General features: G+C 51.6%; 1 protein-coding gene across 6 annotated transcripts in view; it reads left to right on the plus strand.

Moving 5' to 3' along the window:
• Tspan18 (tetraspanin 18) overlaps positions 1-24,418 on the plus strand; it is a 137,465-nt gene that overhangs the window by 74,412 nt on the left and 38,635 nt on the right. For 2 of the 6 annotated variants that reach the window (XM_085696638.2, XM_085696640.2), the window contains one exon: positions 17,300-17,419. The exons of 2 other annotated variants lie outside the window; for them this stretch is intronic. The gene's annotated coding sequence lies outside the window, so the exon portion shown is untranslated. The remainder of the gene's footprint in view (positions 1-17,299; positions 17,420-24,418) is intronic. 2 more of the 6 variants (XM_085696639.2, XM_085696641.2) reach the window with 1 other exon arrangement.

Below are 24,418 nucleotides of genomic sequence, written 5' to 3' on the forward strand. Positions count from 1 at the left end.
GAGGCCTTTCCATCTGGGACACTATAGAGAGGGATAGAGATCAGGTCACATGAGATGGCAGAGAGGGCCTCTGCTCACGGTGTCATCTGGGCTGCAGGATCTGTGGCAATTCTCGCTGCTTCAGCAGAACTGGATTTCCTAGCACACACTTTACCCCTAAACTGGTATGGGTCAAGTCCTCCCCCCCTTCTCTCTATCACAGCCCTCATCAACAATACGATCTGCACCAGACACTGGTCAGCTCCCCTTCCCACATACTTGTAGCCCAAACAGGTCTTTCAAAACTTTTTTTGTGTTGTTTTTTTAATTTATTGACTTTTAAAAACAATTTCAGGCTTACAGCAACCGTAGGAAAGAGTGATAAGGAACAGTGTTTCTCAGACTTCAGGCATCCAGTGTTTCTCCTGGACTCCAGGCCTCATGTCAGATTTCACAGGGCTGCGGTAGCTGGGATAGCCACATCTTTATTCCCATTTTATGTTCTTGTGATCCGTTTGTTGATCGATTGTCGTTACCTACAGATCATAGTTTACATTAGGGACTCCTGTCCTCTTTTGTATTGTAGATTTCACAGGCTGTGAGAAATGCAGAATGGCAGGTGTCCACCGTGGCTGTATCACAGAGGACTGTGTGTGCCTGAAATTATTTCCTGCCTCGTCTTTCATTTCTCTGGCCCTCGTCGACAACGCCCCCTCTAGTCTTTTCTGCATCTTCCTAGTCCCTTTAGGAGTATCATGCAGCGGTAACCATTCACGGCACAGGCCTTTCAGACTGACTCCCATAGGAGCATTGTGCAGTGGCTACCATACACGGCACAGGCCTTTCAGACTGACTCCTTTCTGGGCATGGCAGTCACCCTCTCATCGCTGGTTGAGCACAGCACAGCTTAGCTGTCCACTCACTACCCAAAGTGCTTTGGAGGGTTTTGGCAGTTGTGAATAAAGCTGTGGGCAGCATCATATGGGGACATGAGATTTTCACTGCTTGAGTCAGTATGAAGGAGGGCAATTGCTAGACGGCCTGACAAGGTACTTTTAGTTTCAGGAAAGAAAAAAACAAGACACTAAGCTGTCTTCCAGAATATATGTGCCAGTTTGCTTTTCTGCCATCCATTGGTGAAAGTTCTGGTTGTGCCATAGACTTGCTGGCATTTGGTATCATCCTTTAAAAAAAAAAACAATAGTCATTTTAGTAAGTGAGTTGTGGCCGGGCAGTGGTGTACCCTTTTGGATAACCCCAGACAATCCCAGTTGGAGCATCAATTTGAATCTGTCGCGTGTCTGAGCATTCTATGGTTCCCTCTACGCAGAGATGAACACAGGAACTGTGAGATCCAGCCGTGCCATCTGTACCAGCCTTCTCTGCTCAGATCCCAGCACACTGCAGGTCCGTTCTTACCTGGAAGCTCACACAGGCTGTTCCCTTGGCGCTTGTCCAGCCCTCTCCCTTTCCTCTGTGCTCAGCAGACCTCCCTTCTCGGAGGGCACCACCTAGACTCTCGCTCTACTCCCGGCATTGCTGCAGTCGCGGATTTATTTGCTGGCATCCTTGTTTGTGTGGTTGGGGAACAGGTAGTGTTTCCGAGTATGCATAAACTCTGTGTTCCATCCCCAGCACTGCATAAACCAGTGCACACTGTCATCTCAGATCTCAAGAGGCAGAAGATCAGAAGCAGAAATTCAAGGTCATTCTCTGATCCATAGTGAGTTCAAGGTCATCCTTGGCTAGCCACCCTCCTTTTTCCCTTAAAACGTGGTGGTGATGACGAAGATGATGATGAAGATGATGACACTTTGTAAGATTTTTGAGGACAGGGACCTTGCTGGTTGACTCATAATTCTCTCCCAGTGTCTTGGCTGGCCCTTTACCAAGACATTGCTCCTTGTTATCGGCTATTTAGGAAATGAATATCTGAACAGGAACGGCAGGAAAACCACAATGGAGAATCAATTAGACACCAAAAAGCCTGTGTATAACTCTATACAGGAGATTGCGGCAGGAGGCCAGGGGTCCTTCAGATTCCCAAAAAGCCCAGAAGCTATGAGACAGTAAGAAGCTTGAGTAGAAACCAAACAAACAAGCCAACCAGTAGCTAAAGGTGTGAGACCAGTAGCTTGGGCGCAGCAGGCGTGAATCACCAGGGCATGGAGGAGACTGTGGTCCACCCCAGCGTGTGCTGGAAGGGATTGCTTCCTGGTTGAAGGAGCTGGGGGTCACCTGAGCATGGAGGGGACTGTGGTCCACCCTAGCACATGTTCCATATCCTGGAACAGATTGCTTTTTGGTTCTCAGATTTTCCAGAATGGCTTTTCCTATTTATTGTTCAATACCCCTGATCTAATCCACAAGGCTCTAAGTGCCCCTGTGCCACCGCTGTGTTCCGCTGAGGGAGATGAGGTCCAGTAGACGCTGTGCAGAGAAGCAGAGATCTGAGAGGAGCTCCTGGGACTTTTCACCCGCCTTACCTCATCAGACCTGTTGAAAGGCATTCTCCTGCCTCAGAACTTATGAAAACCCTTGTGTCCTCAAATCTTGGCATTCAGACAAAGGGTGTGTCTCAGAGATGTCAGGAGCACGCAGCTGGAGATGCTGCTAAGTCCCCTTGTCTCCTGTTTCCAGTGCCAGAGAAGCCCACAACTTGGCCTCAAATAAGTGCATCCAAAGACCCAGATCCCAAGACACTGGGCTTGTTCGCATGGTCCTTGAGCCCTCCCATCCATGCTGGAGAAGGCTGGGTGGCCAGTGTTTGAGTCAGCTGTGACGCAAAGCAAGACTTTCAGGAATGGTGGTGCGGAAGGGAAGGGAGAAGAGGAGACGAGGCCACAGCTCCTAGCTGAATGCAGCACTTGGCTTGTCACAGGCGTCTCCTTCAGCCCCTGGCTGGTAACAGCGCCCTGCTCTCAGAAGAGGGCAGACAGGCAGAGACCAGCGCCTCTGCCAAGGCTGTACCCCAGCCGCAGGCAGGCAGTGAGTGGGAGGGCCCAGGAAGGCTGCCTTGTTGTCCCATCTTTCTGTCCACCACCCATACCGCTCTAGTTCCGGGCACAATGCCTGGCCCTGTCATAAGGAATGAATGACCTTGCACTCCCCCAGACAGAGGGAAACCTCTTTCCTGGGCCCGGTTGCCCCTCTCTTGCCCTCATCCCCCTCTGCTGCTCCTGCTCTTGCCCATTCAGATCCAGAACCCTCCCACTCCACCCTGGCCAAAGCATCTTTTCAACCCCCAGCTGCCTCTCAGCGAGACAACAACTGGAGCATGGGTTTGGAGAAAGAAGTCATATTCCTCCTGTGCCAGCCTGGCCTCTCCCGGAGAGATCCTGCGCCAGCCTGGCCTCTCCCGGAGAGATCCTGCGCCAGCCTGGCCTCTCCTGGAGAGATCCTGCGCCAGCCTGGCCTCTCCCAGAGAGACCCATCCCTCCTTGTGGCACCATCCCTCACTGGCAGACAGACCTCCTGGCTTTCCTCCTCTGATTCAACAGCCTGCACTGCTGACCTGTCCCTGTCCCCTTCCACCCCTACTGCCCCACGGCCCTCCATCTCTGCTCTCAGAAGCCAGCTGCCTCTTTAGAGACACAAGCTTACCCTTGGCCGTTCTCCAAGATATTGGGATAGGGAGAGTCAGATATGGCTCTGTAGTTTGCACAGTGCCTCCTGGGAGCCCGCAGGATAAGGCTGTTCATCACCTTCACTCTGCCCTCCCTCTCTGGGCGTTTCCCTCACAGCCTCCTCTCTCAGCAGGATGCCTCTGCTCTTTTCTGCCTGTCTAAAGTTTCTGTGTTTGGAAGACACCTCTTCCAGGAGGCCTGCATCTACGACAGAAGCACTCTCCAACTTGAGTTCCAAAGCCTATTTATTTGTTTGTTTGTTTTTGTGAGTATGGATGTTTTGCCTGAATTTTTATCTGTATACCATGTGCACACAGTAGCCTTGGAGGCCAGAAGAGGGAGTCACATCCCTTGAGACAGTGACAGCTGGTTGTGAGCCTCCACATGGATGCTAGGAATCAAACCTGGGTCTTCTGGAAGAGCAGCCCGGTTCCAGGGCTCAGCTTTGCCCCAATATTAACTGCAGGCAGGGGATAGTGTGCTTACTCGGCCCAGGGAGGGGATGGGAGGAGAGGAGAGATGTTATATTTCTGTTTTCTCCATTTCAAAGTACTGTGCGTGGGGCAGTGGGGACACTGGGGAGCATGGTGCCTCCTGTGCTTTCAACCTGAACGTGAGGCAGTCCTGACAGGGAGACCTGAAAGCACATTGGGCCTCTGGAACCTCAATCTCCGACTGAAGGAATAAGTCCTGACCTGAGCTGCCAAGAGGCTGAGAAGGCCTCTGTGGAGGAAGCTAGTGTGGGGGATAAATGCCAACCTGAGCCCAGCACTCACTGTCAGGCTTTTGGGAGGGTAAATGAGAACCCTAGGCCTGTGCGGGGTTTCCACTGCCGTTCATTTCTGAGTGTGTCTCTGCAGCAGCCCTCCTGTTGCCTTGCATCTGTGGGGACTTGGGGAAGTCACAGAGCTGATCAGGGGCAGCTTGGTGTCAGGTGTGGGTTCTAATCCCACAGCAGCTAGCTTGTCCTGTAACGTGACCCTGTTGCTTGGTTTCCTCCTCTGAGAGGCTAGAAGTGACCCACAGGATCCCTGGCCAATGGAATAACACCCATAGCCCCCAAGGCAAGTGTCTGTGGACATTGAAGTGGAAAAGGCCACTCAGGAGTCGTGCCCAGTGGCTGCCGCACCCTTAGGTTTGTGTCCCCATGCCCCCCTTATCTGGCATAAAGACATAGGTCTTCATCCTACCACTCAGTAGCAATGCTTGGGAGCCACCTGGAGAGGGAAGGGATAGGCGCTTCCAGGCGCTTGTGACTCCCTGGACACTGGAGGAGGCTCCGTTAAGCCGAGGCAATCCTCCCAGGTGAGTGTCTAGTGCTGCTTTCTGAGGCGCACAGGTACAGAGAGGTTCTGAGGGACCTCTGTACCTGGAGTCTAGGGTCAGAGTTAGGGAGGTTAATGTGCTGACCTGTGCTCAGCATAGGGTTGTCATTGTCAGAGCTGGTCAGCCCTTCCTCCCACAGACACACTGAAGTCGGAACTCAAGCCTGGGCTCTTATTTCCTGATTTTTCCCATCCGCCTTCAGAGCATCCTTGAGAAGGAGGCACACTGGGATGAAGCCTGAAGCCCGGCTCTGGACCAGCTACTCTGGCATCCAGCCGATGAGCTTGTGGGTGGTGTGGTGGGAAGAATAAAACTCTCCTAAGATGCCCATGCCCTACCGTCTGGGGGCTGGGAGTGTGGAGACAGCCCTCTGCTTATGGTGGCTCAGCATGTGGCTCTGGTTGTTTTGTTTTTCATTTGCGGTGTTGTGAAAATAATATGTGTCTAACAGAAAGGGCTCTTTGGGGTCAGAGAGGTGACTGACTTAGGAGGTAAAGACACTTCCACCAAGCTTGACAACTTGAGTTACAGCCTCAGACTCCATGTGGAAGAAGGAGAACCAATTCCCACAAGTTGGTCTCTGACCTCCACACGTGTGCTTTAGGCACATTCATGCTCCCCACCCTCCACACAAAACAAATACATAAATGTCTAAGTAATTTTAATGAAGATCTCCTGGTATTGTATATGCTCCCTCTTGCTGTGTGGCTAGACCAAGATCAGTGGGTTAGGTGGGCTTCCACTATTTTCCACTTAAGGTGATTTCAACTTACAATGGGCTTGCGGGACTGCGAACCACAGTGGGAGTCAAGATGTGCCAGGGTGTTCTATCATAACTAAGGTGGCTCTATAGATGTGATGGAGTTGAAGAACTTGGGGAACAGTGAATACTCTGGAATATCCATGGAGCACAGTCTAATCACACAGGATCTCCAGACAGGTCAAGGGAGGTCAGAGCGACATGAACAATGTGTTCAGAGCGTCCCAGGATCACAAGTTGTTAGGAAATCTATAAACAGCAAGGAAACAGACACTCCCATGCCCCAACTCCAGCCTCTGGAAGAATTATAGCCCAACTGATGCCAGAGCCCCATACGACCCACCTAGAAGGACATGCACAGCCGTGAGATAGTGTGTTAATGTTGTAAGCCTCTGGTTCCCCTGGTGTTTGAGCGGGGCATAGGAACCTTTTCCAGGGTGTGGAATGGTTTGATTTCCCTGCAGCCTCCGCCAGGCTACAGTGTACAACTGGTCCATCACAGGCCGCCATCGGGGCTGTGGGAAAGGTATACAGATGTGGCTGGCGGATATAGGTGCACAGTGAACTTTTTCTATCTACCTCAGCCTTGAGATTTGAGATGGAGGTTCTCTGAAGAGACCTCACTCTGCTGCAGACCCCAGCCCCCTCAGGCTCCAGCTTCCAGCCATTGTCTGCCCAGGAAGCTAGCTCCAGTTTAGACCATGAAACACTGTAACACGAGAATTAATGACTGGGATGCTGCTCTGGCCTCTCCAGTCCTGTTCTTTTTGAGGCTGCTTCCTTTGCCATTTGCCTCTAGGGAGTGTTTCTCAGACCTCTGAGATTAGATCAACACCCTCCACTCCTCAACCTGTGTCTGCCGTCCTCTGAGGAGCTTCTCCACTTCTTCCCATACCTTTCTCTGGGACTCACATCAGCCCTTTTTTCTCCCACCAGATCTCTGGGTTCATTTGCCATTCTTTCTTTTCTCTGCACAACTTCTGAATCCAAGCACCTTTCATCCAGCTCCCCCATCTGCCTCTGCCCTCTCCCATAAAGACTCTGTACCTCAATATATATGTGTGACAATTTCTACTACCCAGTTTTTCTCTACCTCACCCACCCTTCCTGTTTGCTTTCTGGAGTCAAGATGTGTAAGCCAGTATTGGGGGTGGGGGTGGGGGGCAAAAGAACAGCTAGGAGATGCAGGGACCAAAACAGCCTCAGGCCCTTGAGCAACCAAATGACAGGGACATCCTTGATTATCAGTCTAGGTCAGATCCCACCATCCCAAGAATATTGCCTGTTCTGTGTGCACCCCAGGTGCAACACTCAGTCTTGGTGGCCATCCACGATCCCTGGCAGAATCGTGACAAAAATCCACAGTCAAGACCCAAAGCCCCATGAGGAACAAGCGTCTTTGGCTGACCCGGGCTTTCCTCTGTAGGAAGCAAACACAGTAACTCCACCAAATCCTCTAGGGAGAATTGCCAGAAGCCTCATTACTAATGCAGGAACAAAGTACTCTCTTTCCCCATCTATAGAATGGGCTGGTGAGGCTGCCATCTGACAGGAGCTAATTGGATTGGTTCCCCCACGCCCTGGTGTAAGGCGAAAACTGGAGACACTGCGTGCTGTGGTAGAGATGCGGTCTCCAGCGTTCCCCACCATCCATCTCACTGGCCCTGCCTCTTTAGAAGAGACGACATAATTATAACGAGATGTGTAAAACATCAAACAACAGCATTTGCATTGCACTTCAGAAAAAAATGCAAAGTGCTTTTTTGTAGGTGATCTGCTAATACGCTCAGCAGCCCTGGGGTGGGGAATTATTCATGTTATTTTGCAAATGAGAGAAGTGAAGTTCAAAGGACTTCGGAGGTGTGGGCTCCAGGGGCACCACTCTGGGCTGGGCAGGAGCCCTACTCTAGAGTCTTTAGTAGGGCAGGCTAGTGCTGGCTCCAGCAGGCAATCTTGGCCATTCCTGAACTGTTGCCGGGAGGGACCTGAAATAGACTCCGGTGGGCAGGGCAAAGCAAGCCTCCAGATTCCCTTTCAACCCTGGCCCAGATGCCTGCTTCTTGGCACATGTGTTAATTACCCTGCTTGCTCATGCCCCAGCCTGCTGCCTGGCTATCCCACGTCGCAGACAGAAAGGCATGGTGTTGAGAGACTGCCTCTCATGTCTGCCTTTCTCGGTCAGCAGGAGGCACAATGGTGGTAACCTCTGGTTATCAAAGGATGGCCTGAGCTTGCCTTTTATCTCCCAGTTTTTTCTTTCCTATTAACGTTCTCCCTAGTGTTGCCGTGAGAATCACGTGCCAGCGGCTGCCAAGGCTAAAGCCGGCACCCTTACCTGGTGGGCCTCCGCACATGACCTCTTCCTTTATCGGAGAAACTCCTCTACACCTGCCTCAGAGGGCAGTAGGGGCTCAAAAAATAGACACCTCACTTGTGGGTATGCCCAACAATCTGTAGCTTACAGAACACATGTAACCCCGGGATAGACTTGAAGGCGACCCAACAGAAAATCTTAAACTTAAAATTCAAATCTTAATATTAAATTCAATGTTTTATATAAAACTGCAGGTAAAGCTTAAACAGGAAGGAATAGGGTGTGGTTTAAACTTCAGGAATAAAACAACTGGAGGCTAGAGATGTTGTCGAGTGCTTGCCTAGCATTCACTACATGAACTGGACGTGGTGGCACGTTCCTGTAATCCCATCACTCGGGAAATAGAGGCAGGACAATCAAAAGTTCAAGATCATCCCTGACTGTAGTGACTGTGAGCCCAGCCCGGGCTATGAGATACTGTGTCCACAAAGGGAAGGAAGGAAAAGTGAGATGACTCAGTGGTAAAGGCACCTACTGCTAAGCCCGATAACCCCAGAACCCATGGTGGAGGGAGACAGCCAACTGCCACAGTTTGTGCTTTGACCTCCATGTGTGCAATGGCACACCTTTGGGCTGCCTTCCATTTTGGATGCTTGTGATTCAAGCTGCAGTGAACATTCTGGTCCACGTCTTTTTGATGTCAGGTGCAGACATTTCTGTTGGGTACATGAATGGCTGTGGCTTAGCTTTCATAGTTGTCAAGTGGAATAGGCGTGGTATCTGCCAGCAGTGTATGAGCACTGGTCTCTTTCATCTATACTTGGCATCACCCCTCTGCGTAGTTTCAGCCCTCCGTTGGAGCTGTAGTAATGTCTCACTGTGGGTTTTAATTTCTATTTTCCTAGCATTGATGATACAGAGACCAGCCATATATTCCACAGTTGTCAAGGATCTGGGCTAGTCCAAAAGCCACCTCTCTTGATTAGGGTGTGAGAAATGATGCTCCTTACCCTCAGCATGCCCCACCATCCACAGCATTGCAGAGGGCTGTAACCAGGGAAACTGTCTCTGCTCTCTGGAGTGAAGAGAATTTCTTGGCATCTCCACCTAGTTCACATTCTGGTACAGTTTATAAAGTTTCCAACAGGGTATTGGAAGGGGTGCTTCTTGGTGTTTGGGATTATTCTCCATGCCAACCCTCCGATGTATGATCCCTTTGGTGTGTGGCATGCTTCTGTACTTGTGTGATTGTACAGCCATTAGTTTAAGTCAGTCGGGGGGTGTGGCAGCAGTTATTAGAAAGATCTCGGGCAGTAGACGTTCTCCTGAGGACCCGCCTGAGGCAGGAGACACAGCGGAGTGAACTGGAGTCTGGCGAGTAGCATACAGGATAATGTTCCACGAAGATGTCAGAGATGCATTAGTCACCCAGAGTATGTGCCAGAAGCCATGCTGCTTGCTCAGGGACTCTCACATGGGAGGGAGCGTGTGGATTGGGTCCTGAAAGAGCAGTTGGAGTTCATCAGAGACCAGCAGAACTGTCTAGGCAAAATCATGGCTCTGGGACTTACCCAAGTCACCTGACCAGGAAATAGGTGGTTTTCTGCCCCAGCCCAGATGGAGGCACTGAGCTGAGAGTCCGTGGGAATTGGGGCTATGTAATACTCCGCTCCAACTCCAGCAGGAGCTGGGAACACCGGCATTAGACAGCAGGACACAGGACTGTGGGACTCCAGCTGTAACTACCAAGAGCCTGGAAGGGCGTCAGGAAAGTGACTTCTAGCAAAGGCCTTGAGGGTCCTAAGAATTTAACAGCAGAAATTGGGAGATTCTCATTCTCTCTCTCTCTCTCTCTCTCTCTCTCTCTCTCTCTCTCTCTCCCTCCCTCCCTCCCTCCCTCTCTCCCTCTTTTTCTGTATGTGTGTGTACTTTTCTCCCTTCTTCTCTCCTTCCCTTCCTTTCCTCTCTTTTTCCTTTCCAACCTCCCTCTTCTCTCTCCTCCTCCCTTGTCATCTCCCTTTCTGCCTGTTCCCCCTCTGTCCCCTCTTCTTCCAATTTTTCTTCTGTTTCCCTTCTCTCCTTCCCTCCCTCCCTCCAAGGTGAAATCCAAAGTCCATGGCACCATCCCTCACCACTGCACAATTCTGCAGCAGCTGACACATCCACACATTGTATGTTCATCACCTCTGTTTCCAGAACTTTCCACCATCATCCCCCTCCACCCCCAGACACCCAAGTTCTGTCTTCCCCTAAGGCTCTGCCTAGTATGAGATCTTCACAGAATGAATGTTGGAGTTTTGTCATCTGTGGCCTTGGCAAGGTTGCTCCTCCTTTACAGACACCGGAGCTTCCTCCACATGGAGCTGGTATCAAGCCGTTACTCTGGTGGCGATAGCGATATTTTGCCACGTGGAAACAGGGCCAGCACTAGAGTGACTTCCTCTTAGATGCTATGAAAATATGGATGTATACCCCCAAGTGAAGCATTCTTTTGACCCTGTAATTCAGTTCCTTATGATACAGACCCAGGAGTGGACTTATGAACACATGGTAGTTCTGTGTTGAAATTCTTGAGACTATGGCCCCTTCTGAGTACTAGAGTGGATGGTAATGATACAATCAAATGAAAGACACAATGGGCAGCTAAAACACACATGGCAGATGGGCAGCTAAAACACACATGGCAGCAAGGTTTCCAGGTGTCTCACAGGCTGCCCCAAATGAGACTGAAGGGCTGGGAGGGACGTGAACAACAGAGGCCTTCTTGCCTAGTTGGCTGCCTCTGCCTATGGGACAGTGAGCTCCCTGAGGATTCCTGCTCTTCAGAGGATGGGAAAGCAGAAGCCGGTGACTGGTACCTTGTGAGCAGCCCCTCTAGCAGCTGTCGGGTCCCGGAGGCTGCCCCCTCAGGACATCTTCTCCTAGGAAACTGGCTCTTATGATTTCCATGCTAGAGAGTCCCAACCCACTGCCTGGTGGGTTCTCTCATCTACCAGGCACCTCTCACTCACCTTTGGAGCTGTTCAGTCTTGGCAAACAGCCCAACCTCTTCCTGTGTTCCAAGCCTCTCCCTGTATCCCCAGCTTCTGTGTACCCAGCCCCTCTCTGTGTCCCCTAGGCTCTCCCTGTATCTCCAACCTCTTCCTGTATCCTCAGCCCTTCTCTGTGTCCCCAGTCTCTTTGTGTCCCCAACTTCTCCCTGTGTTCCCAGATTCTCCATGTCTCCTAGTCTCTCCCCATGTCCCCTAACCTCACCTTGTATTCCTAACCTTTCCCTGTGTCCCCAACTCTCTCCCTGTGTTCCCAGATTCTCCGTGACTCCTAGTCTCTCCCCATGTCCCCTAGCCTCTCCTGTTACCTGCTCTCCTAGAGCAGAGTTGGAGGCTGGGAGGGAGGGAGAAGGCAGTGACACTGAGGTCACCCAGAGGGGATTCCTAAGCTTGCTGAGGGGCAGCAGCACCCTGTGACTCTTGCCTCTCACCCTCCCAAGTTGCCTCTCCAAAGGGACTGGGCATGGCTGTGCTTGCCAGTAATCACAGTAGTGAGGCAATAAGATCATTTGTGAACTCAAGGCCAGCCTGGCTATAGAGTGAGATTGTTTGAGACAAGACTCAAATGAATGAAAACAAAGATTTTAAACTGATCGGATGTCAGGCCATGGGGAGGAGGTTGCAGCCCACCTGAGCTCTGAAAGGTTAGGACATCAGCCCAGAAGAGCCCTGGTAGGGAAGGGGGGCGGGAGAAAAGCTCACTGCCCATCGAGTGCCATGTTATTAGCAAACCCTCAGTAATAAAATATTTCTTTTCCATATAATTGCAAGGTAATTATGCAGTGTGGTTGGTGTATTAGTCGTGTTGATTAATTACACTCAGGTAGTAATTAAACATCTGCTTCATAATCTCACACAGCTTGAAGTGTGACATACACAAGCACACAAACACATGCGCATGTGTATGTGTGCCACCAAAGGTCCCCACGCTCGTGTGTGTGTGTGTGTGTGTGTGTGTGTGTGTGTGTGTGTGTGTGTATATGTGTGTGTGTGTGTCTGAGAGAGGGAGGGGAGGGAGGGAGCGGGGAGAGAGAGAGGGAGTGGGGAGAGAGAGAGAGAGAGAGAGAGAGAGAGAGAGAGAGAGGAGAGAGATCCACTGAGTTTAGAGACAATTTCTCACCTCAAACACAAATACAAACAATGAGCCTCATCTGGAACCCTCGGAGCTACTGACCTGGACTGGAGACTGAACCACATATTGCCCCTTAGGACAAAGCAGAAGGTCCCCAAAGTGTGCTTCCTTCCTGGTTAAGCTTGGTGGATACCTGGGTTCAGTTTAAAAAAAAAAAAAGTCTGCCAACTTTGCCATCAACCCATGCCCTTTAACTGTGTGGCTTAAATGGCTGGCTCTCTCTCTCTCTCTCTCTCTCTCTCTCTCTCTCTCTCTCTCTCCTTCCCTCTCTCCCTCTCTCTCTCTCCTTCCCTCTCTCCCTCTCTCTCTCTCTCTCTCCTTCCCTCTCTCCCTCCCTCTCTCTTCTTCCCTCCCTCTCTCTCTCTTTCTCTCTCTCTCCTTCCCTCTCTCCCTCCCTCTCTCTTCTTCCCTCCCTCTCTCTCTCTCTCTCTCTCTGTATCATTTCTCTCCCTCTCTCCCCTTCTCTCCTCTCTTTCCTCTCCACCCCCTGCCACTGCTGGTCTGTAAAACAAAGACCTCTGTGTACAGAAACCCCCAGGCCCTCTCCAGTTCTGCCATACATGGATTCTAATTTCATTCTTACTAATTAGGAATGAGAGACAATTTAGATTCAGCACCTAGCATCCTTGGTGTGTGAACAAAGAGAAATAACTCCTCCTTATGACTTCCCGAAGACCCCATGAGTGAGGGGAAGGGCTAGAATCAATGGCTGCTCTCCGGCAGCCTCCCCTGCTGCCGGCGTCCACATTCATTCTTGTGTTTTAAATTTTCATGTTGATGTTTATGGGCCACCATGAGGTGATGCGATCCCTCCCGAAGGTTGGTTTTTCATTAACTTAACTCATTTTACTTATTAGCTGGAGTTTAATAAGCAGGCCGTGCACAGTCATACAACAGTCTTGCTCTTTAATAATACTTTAAGATCAGGCTTCTCTGAGCCATCACGGTTTATTTGCTTGTAACTTGCTTCTCCTGGGATGTGAGGCCTGACGAGCCCCAGAGAGGCCAGCTCTCGCTGCCTGTTTGACCTTGAACATCAGTGTCCTTCCTTGCAACTTGGGAAAGCATGCTGGGAATAAAATTAAGACCACATCGGCCAGCACTCAGCATCCGTCCCTGACCGTATTCAGAGTGCTCCGTTGAACTCTATAGTCCTATGAGGTGGCTTAATTTTTAATTTAAGGTGGGGTGGGGTGGGAAACTGAGGCCCACAGAAGTGGAATAACTTCCTTGAGGCTACACAGTTGGTGGCAGTGACACACTGGGCTATGAGTAGTCTTCCTTCCCACAGGGTCTCTGTCCCAGCTTGACTTGCCTTAGGGTCCTTCCCCAGCTCCTCTCTGTTCCGAGCTTACTAGCCCCACCCCCATCTTCTGTCCACCCTTTCATCATCTGTTTCCACTTTCCTGGGTTTCTGCTGTCTCCAGCTTGCCCCATGCGCACCTCTTCAGTGGTTCCCCATGGCCTGTGGCTACAGTTCAGCATCCTCAGCCTGACATCCGAGGACCTGGCCTCTGCCTTCCTCCCTTGCCTGTGTCATCCCCAGCTGCCCACCATGGTGCACAGCCCTGAATGCCTGCCCCACATCCGGGCACTGGCATGCCTTTCTCACCCTTGTCTCTGCCAGCACCCTCCTCTAATCCTCAGACATTCAGATCTGCCCCTCTTTCTGAGAAACCCTCCCGGTGCCCCTCTCCCCTCTTCTTAACTCTCCGCTCCTTCCCACACTGGGACTGTCTTCCCCCTTGGATTCTGGGCTTCTTGGAAAGTGAATCTACGCTCAGGAGTCCCCCACCCAGCAGGTGTTCTTGTTCGCCCCTGCTCCCCAGGTACAGAACCCCTAGGAAAAGGCTCAGTCCAGATTCCCTCTGCTCCCAGCGGTGTGGTCAGTCCCTCTCCCTCCCTCCTTCCCTTCTTCCCCCACCGCATCCATCCGTCCCTTCCACCATCCTTCTGTTGGTTCCCCACACTCAGCCATGTACTCCTCTCCCCTCCCACGGTTGCCGCCTTCCTTCCTGGTCAGCAGCTCAGACATGAGCCGCTTTCTTTTCTCCTCTTGCCCAAACCTTGCTTCCACATCTGCTCACATCTCCTGCTACTCAGGTCTCAACCAGGTTCCTGTGAGGACTAGAGCAGTGTGCAGCAATGAAAACACGAAGTGGGGATTGTGGGCCCTCTGTAGTTAGTTATACATGACGTGGAGTGGGGGCCGTGGGCCTCGCTGTGGTTAGTTATACACGACGTGGAGTAGGGGCCGTGGGCCTCGCTGTGGTTAGTTATACACGACGTGGAGTGGGGGCCGTGGGCCTCGCTGTGGTTAGTTATACACGACGTGGAGTGGGGGCCGTGGGCCTCGCTGTGGTTATGTCTCTTTGTGTTTCCATTGTGACTGGGCTGGACAGGGCCTTGCACACGCACGGGCCTTGCACACAGGTCTTTACCACTATTGTGTGTCTCCAGGCCAATCCTCCGTTCTGTGGAAAGGGAAACTAACGTTCAGGAGTGAGAGAGGGTTTCTATAGAGCATGGTTAGACCTTTGGTCAAGGTTCACTGGGAACTCTAGACTGTTTCTTTGACCCATGCTGGACTCTGATGGGTACCACAGCCTTTGGTAGTATGCCTCCACTCTGCCTCAGACATACATGTAACACAGAGTTTTCACAGGCTCAAGTAGGTCTTGCCTGCCATGATCACACAGGCAACAGAGGCAAGGGTGAGAATGCAGATTTGGGGCTCCACTGGACCCCTCTTCTTTCCCGCACCTGTGAAGTGCCCTGCATGTGGCAGCAGATCCTGCATACACCAGCCCCCATCTGCAGGACCGGTTTCCCTTGGTGGAAATGCTGAACCAAAGGCATTGGGAGACTGAGCAGCAATACAGACCAGGACCTGTGGGGACAGACCTGGATCACACAGGCTGAGTGGCTGTGGAGACTATCACACCCTGGTGCCTCGTTCACTGGGCCATGTCCTCTCCAGCTGGCCCTCCTGGGATCAGGAGCTTCACTCTGTGACACAGATGGCATATGCTCCACAGGTCCTGCTCAGACCTGGAACTGCCCATCCCCACTGCCCTGTGTCCTGGTGCACACATGTGTGTGACACCCATGCTATTCTAGTCGCGGTCTGTTTTCAGCACTCTTGACAGCGCCATCACACAGTGACCAAATCATGAGACCATGCACAACGTATCTGCTGATGTCATCTCTCTGAGCCTCAGTTTCTCATCCCGAAAATGGGGGTGACAATGCCATGAGGATTAAATGAGAGGCCTGTGGCATGCGGAACATGAACTTTCCCATCTGTAGCAGGGGCCTCTGCCCTTCCCCAAGAGCCTGCGGAAGCAGACAGAAGGTGCCTTCTGTGGGTGGGAAAATCAAGGCACCTGCAGGCAAGGCAGGGACTCCTGCCAGTTAGTACGGTCTCGGGACCAGAACCTTGATTCCTCACTGCCCATCCCTGGAAGACTTACCACCACCACCTCTTTCTGAGAGGAAGACCCCACCCCACCCCAGGTCACCTCCTTGTCCATAATTTATACCTCAGATGGCTTGAGGAGTATGGGAGAGGTAGGTAAGTGCCCCCAAAATAAGACTCTTCAAGTGGAATGCTGGGAAGAGACTTCATAGATGCTGAGAGACAGACCCAGCGGCTGAAGTGGGGACAGAGACAGTGGAGCGCCATCAGGAGCCATGGCTTATCCTGTTCCAGAGACAGCCTTCCTGGTTCCCCACTCTTGTAGCTGTTTGCCTCTCTATAATGTCCCTTTGAAAAACCTGGGACTATTCACGGGCCTACTAAGTCCTCCCTGTTCTCAGCTCTGGTTGCCTCTGGTCCAGTACTGGCACTCACCAACTTGTGGAGTGCTAATGACATTTGCATTTTTCTGGCTGGCAAAAGATGGTGCTTGGTAATTACAGTAGAGGACATCACTGGCAGGTGGGGAATTGGTAGCCCAGAGAGAGGGCCAGGCAGGCCAGGTGGAGGCCCAGATGGGCTGTGAGAGGGAGGAGCCACTGGAGGAATTTAGAGTCACTGTATGTCTAAACATTTGCCAGGATACCAGGCAAGTGCGTGCTCCACCTCCCTCGTATATGTGGGCATGCACGCGCACAGGCACACACACACACACACACTTGCTCTGTCACTTGCCTACACTTACTGAGCAATTGCCCCATGTCAAATGCTCTCCTATGGCTTTCAGACCGATGAGGCATTTTAACTCCCAGCAAGCTTTGGGGAGCAATCCCGTTATCCACCTTGTTTACAAATGAAGAAACTAATGCTGAGAGGACACCTGTTTGCCCAGGACCCCACTTCTGGGGGGGAAAGGTTGTTGTCCAAGCATGTGGCCAAGGTCTACCATCTCCAGTGCTTCTGACTTCAGGGCACAATTTCACACACCTTGCCTGGATTCAGTTCAGCCAGAAGCAATTCTTTGTTGTGATCTGTGACTGGGCAAAAACGGTGACCCACACCCCTGACAGCATATCAGGGAGGTCCTGCTAAGGCTGGGGACTACTCAACAGGCTTCAGATCTGACAAGTCCAAAAGAATGGGCATCCCTGGAGCGTGGAGAGACCCAGGTTTGCTCTGCCAATTTGCTGTGTGGCTCTAGTCAGGTCACAACCCCTCCCTGGGTATCAGTCTCCTCATTGGTTAAAGGAGACCATAGCTCTATCTTGCCTGTATATCACAGATGTGTTTTCACATGAACAAGGACCTTTTCTCCAAGGGACTCAGATACCTAACACTTCTACTCATTCAATCTCTGAACTTAGGTTTTGCATCTAAGTGAACTGGGCACATTCATTAGCCTCCCTTCAGAAGGGCCCTTTGCTCTGTGCATGTTGGCGGCAGGCTCATGTGTATTACTCTGGCACTGTGGGATGCATACACCCATGCTCCATGTGCACATCCCTTTGAACTTCTGAATTGTTCCCTCAGAACTTCAGCTGGGTCCCTGGTGCAGACCCCAGGTTTCTGCAGGCTGTTTGTATTGCCTCCTGGGAGCCCAAGGTGTTGCAAACCACACTGGAAGGGGAGGCCTGGAGCGCTGGGAGGTGATGGCATCAACCTGGCCAGATAGTCAAGACTCTTCTGCTTCCCAGACAGGTAGACACCTGCTGGACAGCCTGCAGTCTGCAGAAGCCGGCCCTCCCCATACTGCAGGTGAACTCCTTGGTGTGCAATCTAAACACAGACACAGGCTTTCCAGCTCGGCTGACCAGGTAAGGGAGTTCTGGCTTGCCCTTCAGGGCGAGCCTGCTTCCCATCTTCTTTGTTGTCACAGAGGCCATCAGCAGGGTACCTTGTCCTCCACCATAGCCCTCACGATCCCATTGGTTAGCACGAGACTCAATGATCAAAGCATCTAAAAGAGCAGACCTTCCCTTCCCACTGAGCAGTCCATACCTGCCCGATCCGCAGGTGGCGGCGGCTTCCTCCTTCTGCTTCCCTAATGGTCACCCTGCTGTTGGAGCCCCCAGGGCTTGGATCGAACTCCATTACATGGGAATGGCTCCCACATCCCTTCATGAAGGAGGAACTTGATTTAGCCTCAGAAAACCCAGGTCTAGGAAGACCCAGGCCCTCTCCAGAGGACCAAACAAGCCTGGCTTCCGTAAGGCTCCTCAAGGAGATTGGCAGTGGTGGGAGACAGCCCCAGAGGAACCGGCCAGCCTGGGAGCACCCCACTGGGAACCTGAAAGCAGTAACTACACCCCATCCTTAGGGTGTGATGTAAGATTTCAAGTGGAAATAAAAGATTGAAATGCACAGCTGAGCACACTGCTGCCATGCAGCTGCAGCCAAGGGTTAAAGGTTAAAGGTCTGCCCTGTCCCTGGTGCTGGTCAACGACAAACCTACAAACCTGTGGGCTCTCCACCAGCTTGGAGTGTTCTTCCTCCTCCCAAGCTCTGACTCGCCACACAGACCTGCCCTTATATGGTGTGCCTAGCTCCTCATGGTCAAAGCCTGCTCACCCTGATCCAGTCTCCGGGTCTGGAGTGTCTGCTATGGGCTCTGTTGTTAGACACTAGGAACCGAGCAGGACACAAGAACCTCAGCCCTCAGGCTGGCCATCCTGTTCTCCAGGAGCTCCGGATCTGAGGGCAGGATCCTCTTCTGGGGTTTTATTCTCCACCGCTCCCAAGGGTCTCCCTCCGTGCTCAACCCTGGTCAGACCTGGGGGATGTTTACAGGCTCTATTCGTTCCAACCATTTGTCAAAAGCCTCTTCACGTGGGTCTGACAATCATACAATGATTTGGTCCTTGCCCCTCAAGTCTCAAAGTTCTGTACGCCCTCAAGGGAGAAGGACCCTTCTAGAGATCTCTGTGCAGACCTCTCAGGGTCCAAGTCATTCTGCAGCACAACAGCAGGAGCCTCTGGTACCAATACTCCAAACTCAGGGACTCCCAGCCCACTCTGCAGGAGACCTGGGACTCCAAGCCAAAGGGAGAAGATGCTTCTTGACTGCATAGTAAATCAAGGCCTCAGTGTCTAGGAACTGGGTTACTGGACAGGAGAAGATATGGAAATGGCATGCAGAAGTCCAGAGTAGAAGCTAGAGAGCATGATTCCTCAGAGGTCAGCCTGGTGTATCTCGGGGCTGGCTGGAGGCCTAGGTTAGAGTTCCTGTAAAGCTTCCTGGGCTGGGGTCAACTGATCCCTCTGTCAGTCCCTCCCTTGCTCCCGGGAAAGCATGTGGGAGGCTTTCTGACTTTATTCCCTAGCTGCTTGCAGGATTTCTGTGGCTTGTTCTGGTGGGCTGTTTCTTGTCTTCTAAAGCAAGTTCTCACTGTCTAGTCTAGGTCAGCCTCAAAATCGCCATCCTCCTGCCTCCGCCTTCCTAGTGCTTGGACTTCAGCAATGCACTACTGCAGGTATCGTGGCAGACCTTGTAGTAGATGTTGACTAAATTTACTTTGTTGAGGTAAGAGCCTATGCTGTACCCTGTCCTCTTACCCGTAGCTCCCAAGTGCTGGGATGGCAGGGTGCACTGCTGTGTCTAGCCGCTGCATTCTTCTCAGTTTTTATAGCCTCCCTATCCTCCAGTTTGTCATTCGTGAATGAGAACAAGACCCCTCCCAGTTTTAACCATGGTATCCCCAGTCAGCCCCCAGTCACATACTTTTCTCAGTGTTTCTCCGCCACTCCCAAGGGTCTCCTTCCATGTCAGGAAGCACACCCAGTAACTCACTTCTTCCAGAGTTCAGGTGCAGATCAGACATGACTCCAGAGTGCCTTGGTGAGGCATGCCAGTGTCATTAGTATTTAGATCCCAACTTACATTTCAGTTGTGTGCGTGTGCGTGCACATGCACGTACGCATGCATGCATGCATGCATGTTCGCTGGTGCACATGTGGAGGTCAGAGGACAACCTTCGTGAGTCAGTTCTCTTCCTCCACCATGTAGGTACTGGGAATTGCCGGGGTCCTCAGATTTCATGGTGTGGTGGGTTGTTTAGCTTTGTTTTGTGGTGGGGTGGGTTGAATGAGAATGTCCCCATAGCGTCTAGCATTTAACACTTGTTTCCCCTGGTGGAGCTCTTGGGGAGGTGTAGGAGACGTGGTCCTCCTGGAGGAAGTGTGCCATTGGAGGTGGTCTTTGATGTCTCAAAGCCTTGCACCATTCCCAGTTTGTTCTCTGCAGTTTAAGATGTGAGCTCTCCGCTGCTACCCCAGCTGCCAGGTCTGCCTGCTGCCGCACCTCCCCACTGTGATGGGCGTGGACTCTTGTCCCTCTGGAACCAGAAACCCTTTCTTCTATAAACTGCCAGTCGTATTTTAACACAGCAATAGAAAAGTAACCAAGATAAGCAGCAATCACCTTTATCTGGCCAGACATCTTGCCAACCCTTGGAGTCCAACTCTCAAGCATCTGAGGCAGGGTTTAGAGCATAGGTTATTCATCCAGGCACCCAAATTCTGGTGATGGGCTGGGAGTGATACCCCTGATTCCCGATGGGGTACAGCTTTCTTCTCCCCATCACACTCATTCATTTATTCATGAGTCCTTAGCATATGCCTGAGTCTTGAGAGTCCCATACTATCCCCTTGTAGAGGACAACATACAGCCTGCTCACAGGACTCTGGATCCGCAGACTAAAACCTTGGGCATGATCCCACTCTTGCCCTAGTGGCTCTTGCAACGTTCATTAACACCTTCTTGCCTTCCTAGGCTGAAGTCTGAGAGAAAACCCGTTATCCCTAGACCAAAGTGTGGGCTGAACTATCATGTCCCAGATCTACTCTCTGCAGGTGGAAGGTCCCAGGGAGGCGGCAGGGTCTGCTCGTAGGAGGAAATGGTGGAATGACGCTTGATTCTCACTACATGGATCCTGATTTGCAAGCGATTGGAATATTTGTAGACAGGACAAATGTTAGAAGTTGTAGAGGGTTTTTCCTGGCCAGCATCCTCCTAGCCCCTTCTTACAGGCCGTGGACATCTCCCCTCCCTGACTCCAGCAGTGTGCAGAGCCTGGTGTATGCAGTATCTGTCAGAGGTCGGTGAGTGGGTGGGCCCAATGGACAGATCACAGTGGCTCTCAGCAATCTATTCTTCCAGTGTCAAGTTGTGTGTGGAGACGCTATTCCCTGACTTTGTGTCCCTGTGACACTTTGATTCTACTCCTGGAGAATGTCATTAGTTTTCCAGTAGTGCAGTGGACAAAAAACAAATGGCTTTGAGTTTATCGGTTTCTGCATCAGTGGCAGGAGGCAGCCCGTGGTGTTGTCTGTCCAAACCGAGAATTTAGACCTCGCTTCCAAAGAGAAGGCCCTGAACCCGTTCTCATAGCATCCAACTACAGAGGCCTGCAGCAAGCTTTAAATTAAACCCTGTGTGCAAGCCACCTCACTGCACTCGGGATGTGGGATAAAGACTTGGAAAGGATGCTTGGAAGCTGTGTTTATGGCCCTACTTAAACTGCCCATTGCATAAAACTCTCTTCTCCCAAGGAGTTCAGCTCAGTGCTTTGCATTTTAAGATAAAATACTTTGTGAAAGCTATCAGGAGAAGCTGAAGAGATGGCTCTGTGGTTAAGAGCACTTGCTGCTCTTGAGAGGACCTGGGTTAGGTACCACAGCCATCTGTGACGCTAGTTCTAGGGAATCTGACACCTTCTTCTGGCCTCCAGAGGCACTCCACAAACGTGGAGCACATACATATACCTACACACATATAAATGGATGTGTTTGTTTTAAAAGTCATAAAGAGGATAATACATGTTATTTAAGAATTCCAAAGAAAAACCAGGCATGGTGGCACACACCTGTAATCCCAGAACTCAGAAGTCTGAGGCAGGCAGATTTCTGTGAGTTCAAGGCCAACTTGTACTACACAGGACTGTCAGAACTCCATAACAGAGAGACCCTCTCTCAAAACATGCAGAATAATAGAAAGAAATCCAGAGATGGTTGGATTGATAGCTTAGTTGGTAAAGTGCTCACCGTGTGTATGCATGAGGACCTACGTTTGACTCCCAGACCCCATGTAAAAAGGCCAGGCACAGTGATATGTTTATAATCCCAGTACTAGAGAAGCTGAGACAGGAGGACCCCTGGGGTTCTGAGGCCAGCCAGCATAGCCCACTCAGCAAACTCCAGGCCGGTGAGAGACCTGTGTCCAATAAAAGTAGGCTGTGTCTGAGGAATGGCATATGAGGTTGACCTTTGACCTACACATATATGCACATATGTGCCTGCATTCTGGCTCACACATGTGCACATACACACACACACATTAAATAAAGTAAAACAAAACAAATACAAACAATTCAGAGAGTTTGACTTAAAAACAAGTGTCCTTATTTCACCTCTGGGCTCCTCCATTCGCACCTCACAATCAAGTTCTCTTTCAGTATGGAACTTCCCCTGACTCTATGTCTCCGTGGTTTCTCTTGTTAAGAACGGGAACAGGAGCACAATCAAGAGCAGACAGTCAGCCAACAGCTGCCATGGAGACTTGCTGTCCAGACCCAAGTCTTAAGAGCGGTCAGTGCAGAGTGGTCCCAGGGGAGTGGGGCAGCCCAACTTCCCTGGACCTTTAGCCTCTGACTCGAAGTCCTCTGAGGACTTAGAGACTCAGGGAGGCCAGAGTTTAAGCCCAGCCACGTGCAGCCCGGGCTGGGAGAGCTAAGTAGGCAGATGTGGCCACATGCTACGGCTTTCTCTCCTGTCACATGTCCCAGGGCTTGACGCGGCCCAGCTCTCTGCAACCTGGCACGGCAGCTGCTCTCCACCTGTGGGAGTCTGTGCTGTCCTGGGGGATCCGCTCGGGTTGAGAGAGCACAGTTGGTTTGAGGCCCCCATGTTGGTGCTGAAGGGACACACAGCGCATTTGAACTTGACCCTGGTACTGCCATGCGAGTGATGCTATCTGCCATTTCCTAAGTGTTGGACTGGAGGAGGGAGCGGGGGAATGGAGAGAGCTAGGTCTCTGTGTGGGGTCCAGGCCTAGGGGTACTAAGAGCCATGACAAAGTTTATACAGAGGAGGAAAACTGGCCTGCCTGCGCCCTTCGAAAAGTGGTGGGAAGCCAGGGACAGCGGTCAAGAGTGAACTATCGAGGGCTCATCGGGGGCAAAGGGATTTCTGTCCTTGAGAAGCTGTCACTGCAAGGTCCCAAGCTGATGACAGCTTCTTTGGAATGTGATGAGCCTGCAGGTAGACAAGGAGGGGGGGAGACAGGACAAACACCAGATGCCCTGTGTCGAGGAGGAGCCGTCAAGGAGGAGCCGTGCCCTAGGGCTAGAGGGATCTGTCATTAATGGAGCCTTGCTTTCTGCTGTGCCTCCTTGTCAGGACTTTGAAGCTGTCGGTAGCTGTTAGGTTCTGCAGTAAGTCTTGGCCCGTGTTGTCCCCGGGTGCCTTTTACCTACCTGGGGCAGAGGAGACAACCCTCCGGCTGCACTTTGGGTCCACAGCTCGCAATGAAGGCATTGTATACGACAGAACAGAGCCCAGCTTCCCCAGGAGGGACTCTTCGGGGCCGGGGCCTGTGGTCAGCATGTTCAATGTCAGTTACTCTTTCTTCTCTTGGCTGTGACAGAGTTCCCAACAGAAGCCACCTCAGGGAGGATGGGTGTGTTTGGGCTCTCGGTTTGGAAGATGTGGTCCACTGTGGGAAGGTATAAAAACGGGGGCTTTGTGACAGCAGAGTCTGCAGCTTAGCTCGTTCCGTCTTGATGGATCAGCAAGGACAGGGCTGAAGCTGGAAGGGATACAGGCTGTCCAGCCTCTGAAGCTGTGACACAACCTCTCATCTACAAAGTTCATGCACGAAAACCTTAGGCCACAGGTTAGATGCATCTGGGCTTAGAAACCCCAAATGGCTCCTCTAGCTGGAGACCAAGTATTCAAACACATTAGCTGTGGAGACATTCTACACTAAACAATAACACAGGTGAAGAGGAGCTGCCAGAGGAAGCCCCCAGTCCAGACCCTTCCCCATGACTTTGTCCTCTTTCTCTGGGCTCCTGAGTCCAGCTCTATGAAGGGGAACAGGATAAGGTGAAGGGACCCTGCAGGACCAGACTTTTATTAGGGCAGAACCTCAGGGCTGATTCAGTAGGGAGTCTGGTCACAGCAGGGAGAAGGGACATTATAAAGGGTGGTCTGAGCCTTGTCCTTAGGGCGCTAGCAGAAGAGTGGAGTCAGAGCCCCAAAAGGCCAGGAGTCGGCAGGGATAAAGGTGGCAGCCAGATAGAGTGCCAGACAGGGCCCTGCTTTGTGGGGGTGGCAGCAAGCAGGTTGCACAGTCTCTTCTACATGCAACCGCAGCTCAAGTTAATTTAGGTTAAAGTGAGTTGGCTGAGAGCCGACTGGAGGCAGCCCTGGCCCCGGCCCTGGGCCTCCGTGTGTTCAGATGTCACAACACATCCACCCAGCTTTACACTGTGCTGTGGTTCCAGCTAGAAGGTGCCAGTCAGGTCCCACCCACCAGGCCTCTCCCTTGGGTGACTTCAAGCCTTTTCCTCACTTGACCCAGAGTATGTAGCTCTCTGGAGGAAAGGTCTGAGAGAAGTTGTCCCTTCGAAGGCCACCTGGCAGAGAGGATGTCCAGGTCATCTCTTCCAACTCTCTGAGAGGTGGTCGCCGAGTCTCTGCTTGCACACCTCTGGCAATGGGCAGCTCACTTCCAACCAAGACCACCGCGTTCAGATGATTTTGAAAGTTACTTCCTACTGTTCACGGACCCTGGGTTTTAATTCTGTACCTGTCAC

This window comes from Myodes glareolus, chromosome 10, assembly GCF_982192425.1.
Source record: "Myodes glareolus chromosome 10, mMyoGla1.1, whole genome shotgun sequence".
NCBI classification, from domain to species: Eukaryota; Metazoa; Chordata; class Mammalia; order Rodentia; family Cricetidae; genus Myodes; species Myodes glareolus.